The sequence below is a fragment of the Artibeus jamaicensis genome, unplaced genomic scaffold, assembly GCF_021234435.1.
Source record: "Artibeus jamaicensis isolate MK-2021 breed Jamaican fruit bat unplaced genomic scaffold, CSHL_Jam_final contig_477, whole genome shotgun sequence".
Taxonomy (NCBI): domain Eukaryota; kingdom Metazoa; phylum Chordata; class Mammalia; order Chiroptera; family Phyllostomidae; genus Artibeus; species Artibeus jamaicensis.
In genome coordinates, this window is record NW_026521854.1 from 9,257,306 (window position 1) to 9,261,966 (window position 4,661).

General features: G+C 40.4%; 1 pseudogene; it reads right to left on the minus strand.

Moving 5' to 3' along the window:
* Positions 1-267: 267 nt before the first annotated feature.
* LOC119045334 (olfactory receptor 7A10-like) lies at positions 268-4,091 on the minus strand (annotated as a pseudogene).
* Positions 4,092-4,661: the final 570 nt, after the last annotated feature.

Sequence of the window (4,661 nt, forward strand, 5' to 3'; positions counted from 1 at the left end):
AAGTGGAGAAACACTTCCAAAAATATCTGATCAAGGTTGGAAAAAACTTTTTGATTTTAGGAAAGAGGACAAAGGAAAATCCGTGTATATAATAGACAAAGTAGAAAGCTTAATAGAATGGTGGTTTAAACTGCATACAGAAGTTGAAACAAATGAAATTCAAGGACAGAAATGAAATGAGCAATTTCAAAACACAAAATCTGTATAAGAATCAGAGTTTCTGGTTTTGAATCTTAGGGCAAAGAAGGTAAGTATAATTTTTTGGCCTCATGTGATTGTCCCTTGTGTACCTGTCACCACAAAGAATCTTTTGAGAGCTCTCTTTATGTCCTTGTTCCTGAGACTGTAGATGAAGGGGTTCAGCATAGGTGTGACCACATTGTATAATACTGAGGCAATTGCACTTGACTGTGAGTTGTGGGTAACAGCAGAGCTGAGATACACTCCTAGGCTTGTACCATAAAATAAGGAGACAACTGAGAGATGAGACACACAGGTGGAAAATGCTTTATACTTCCCCTGAGCTGATGGGATTGCTTGTATAGAGGACACTATCTTAGAGTAAGAGTAGAGGATCCCAGCCAGGGGACCACCACCTAGTAGCATAGTTACAAAATAAATCACAATGTTATTAAGAAATGTATCAGAAGAGGCAAGTTGGGTCACCTGATTGAGTTCACAGAAAAAGTGGGGTATTTCCAAGCTTGGGCAGAAAGAAAGCCTCAACACCATCAAGCATTGTAACAGGGAATTCAGGGCACTTATGATCCAGGACACCAGAAGCAGCAGTCCACAGCGCTGGGGGTTCATGATGACCATATAGTGCAAGGGATGGCAAATGGCCACAAAGCGGTCATAAGCCATCACAGTCAGGAGAATATCATCCAACACTCCAAAGAGTAAGGAAAAACATGTCTGAGTGATGCATCCTGCATAGGTGATGGCTTTGCTCTGTGTCTGGATGTTCACCAGCATCTTTGGGATGGTAGTGGAGGTGAAACAAATGTCTACTAAGGACAGGTTGGAGAGGAAGAAGTACATGGGTGTGTGGAGGTGGGAGTCTGAGCTGACGGCCAGGATGATGAGCAGGTTTCCCAACACAGTGATCAGGTACATGGAGAGGAACAGCCCGAATAGGAGGGGCTGCAGTTCTGGTTCCTCTGATAGTCCCAGGAGAAGAAACTCTGACACTCTCGTAAGGTTCCCTGCTGCCATGAGGTGGAGATGACTTTCAAGAAAGAGGAAAAGAACAAGAGTAATTTTCACAGAAAGCAGTATTGCTCACATAGCTGTAATGCTACAGTTTATATGTTGTAGTTAAGATATTAATTTCAGTATTTTGAGATGGATCTGTTTCCTTCTAGGATTTTTCTGTGTTAATCAAAGCATAAATTTTTGTCCTAATGTGTTTTTTTCCCTAAGGTGTTAGCTTAATTACAGTATTAAGGAAAAATTATTCAAGTTTTTCAGGAATACAAATTGAGAGCTTACTGTGTTTTCTGCAGTGTCTAAGTGGTGAGTAGATGGTGCTGAAGAACACAAGTCCCTACAAGGCAATATTGGGCAAAGAATATGGAAGCAAAAAGATATAAATAAATATAATATTACACATGGTGACAAATCCTATGAAGAAAACAAAAGCAGGTCTAAAGGGAAAGTATCCAGGCTGTTCTATTTCTCATGGGTTTTTAGGCAAGACCTGCCTACAAATGACATTTGCATGCTCAACTCAAAAGAGAAAGGGAGGGAGACTAAGATTGTATGAGCAAGTGTGTACCTGGCAGTGGGGATGGATGGCTGGTACCAAGGCCTTAGGGAGAAGCCAAAGGGGTTTAGCAATTTTCTCAAAGGTGATATTAGAGTATATAATATCACTCTATTAAAGGAGATATTATATACTCTAATATCACCTTTGAGAAAATTGCTAAACCCCTTTGGCTTCTCCCTAAGGCCTTGGTTATGATTTTTTCTGGTTTCTTTCAGTCAGTGGGTCTCAACTGGAAATGTCTTTACACTTAGCAATGCCTGAAGGGATACTACTAAACATCTGCAGTTCATGATCACACAAATAAATACCCTTGTATTTATAATCCATCCCCAAATGTAAATTATAAAAGGTAACAAAATCTAGTTTAGCCTAGTACTTCTTCAGTTTCAAATGCATGTAGTGTACCCAGAATTCTAATTTAAATTCAGAATCTGAGTAAGCAGATCTTTCAGGCTCAGAGAAGCTGTGTATCTGACAAGTGCCCAGGTGGTGTTGATGCTGCAGGTCCTGTCTGTGGACCACTCTCTGAAAAGAAAGGATGTGGTTCTGTGTTAGACTCAATTATAAGTTTTTTCAGTTCCTGTTATTCAAACATTGTCTTTGTGTAGAGTTTGGTCAAAAGACTGTATTCACTCATTCCAGAGTCTATGATTAAATTTGTGTATCATTTATATAAGGGCCCTTGAGTGACACATAATCATAGTAATCTGAAAAAGAATTTGTAGCAGGCAGAATTGTAACTTCTGTAGGATATTCATGTCCTAATCCCCAGTATGTTTGAATATGACGTTTTTTATATCACCTTGAGGATGAGGGTAGCAGAAGGAACAGGGCTGAAATCAGCTGACTTGAAGGTAGAAGATGAGTAGGATCATCCAGGAAGACAAAGTCAGCACAGTACTCCCCTAGATGCAGAGAGAGAGACCAGGAGAAAATGTAACACTGCTGGCTTTGACAAAGGAGGGAGGTGGGCCAAGGAATGCAGGTGGTCAGAACCCAAACTAGAATTAAGGAGAAGACAGTTCTCCCCTGTATCTCTTAGGTTCTCCCTGAGCCTCTAGGAGGGACCAGCCTTGCAGACACCTTGAGATTAGCCAGAGACTCACGCCAGGATATGACAGCTAGATTGTCCACCCATATCTGTGCTCACTGAGAACGACTGGTATGGGAGTGCTTCCCAGCAGTCTCGGCAGTGTAATAGAGTTAGTCATCCAGTGACATATGATGGAGGGGCTGAGTTTAAGTGTCTGCATTTGTTAGCTTCCTTGGGTAGGCATTTTACTCTGAAAATCCACAGGGAGTAGAACAGAAATTTAAAAATATTTGGAGATATACACCTTGTTAGCTGGAACAGTTTATATTTATCATGACACAAATATAAACGTGAAATAGGATGTCTTGGTGTCATTAAGATTTAAGGTACAATGTGTGGCCTTAATTTTTTCATTCCTGAATTTTCCAAACTATTGTTTCTCAGCATGCTACTTTGGCTAGAATAGGGTGAGTTCTCAATTTATATTCCAAAGAGCATGACAGAATCTCATTCAATGCATAGATAAATGTGCACTGCATGGAATGGCTGAGTGTGGGTTAGGAATTTCTACTGTTTGAGTAGAGACATAAAAGGACACAAAGTCCTAAAATATATGAGCCTCATCAGTAATGAAGTAGAACTACTCAGGATTCCATTTAGACTTATTAAATATTTCTCATGTGAATATGCAGCATGAGAGAAGATACTGCAAAGTCTGCCTCCTTAACTGCTACTGCAAGGTGCTGTCTACTTCTACTGGCTGGATCTTCTAATGAATACAAAACATACTGAAATACACCTCATCTTGGAATTTTAGTACAAATTCTCTTACTTCACTGCACTGCTCTCCACACCCAATGTTTTAGTTCTTTCTCTCCAAATAGGAAAATCACTCACAAGTGTTTTCATTTTCCTGTAGCCATTTCATGCATCTCATTCATTGTACAGCATTTTCCGACTGGACTGCCAGGCCCATTACTTGGCCCTGGAGAACAGATTCAAACAGACCCTTTCTTATTAACATATTAGGTAAATGTATAAATTAGTTTCTTATCCAAGAATACAAACAGAGATATCTGGTCTCAGGACTGGGATGATTAGGGTCCTAGTGACTCAGTAAAAGTGCTCATGTTCCATTCTCTTTAACCCTTTCCTGATGTACCTACCAGACTCTCAGTCTCCCCTTCTGAAAGGAAGGTTTCCATGTGTAAGTGAGAATTGCTCCCTGTAGGATTGATGATGGAGACTGAAGCTATGTCCCACACAAGACAGTAGGAAGAAGTGAAGCATTAGATCCTGAGCAAGACTTATGAATCAACAGCAACAACCATATCCTGTCTACCATCATTGTACAAGCTCAGGTACTGCATGGGGAGATATTCACAACTCTGTGTATATTGGCTCATCAGACACATCTCCCTCGGGTTATTCCTACATCTAAGTACATTATATTCCCCACGGCCTCTGTAATTAACAGGAAGAGAGTTTTTCTTAATGATTCTCAAATCTCAAAAGACCATGGTGGAAGCAGGTGAATTTAGGTTTTATGACTCCTTGTTTTGGGTCTCATCTGCTTCCCAGAGGTCTCACCTTTTAGTAGTTTTTTCCAACAGTGAGTGAACATTTTCTCCAAAGTCTGAGACTATGAAACCCATGAGAACCAGGTAGTCTCTTTGGTACCCAAGAACTTATTTGCGGTAGCACCACTGCCCTGATGTCTCCAGAGCATTGCTATCCCCTCTTCAATGAGGGGAGCACTGTGTTCCTTTGATATGCAATCCTGGCTACCACACTGCCTGATTTCCAGATGCATTTGTCGAAATAAATGCAAATTTCCTAATAATATCACAAAGTATGAGC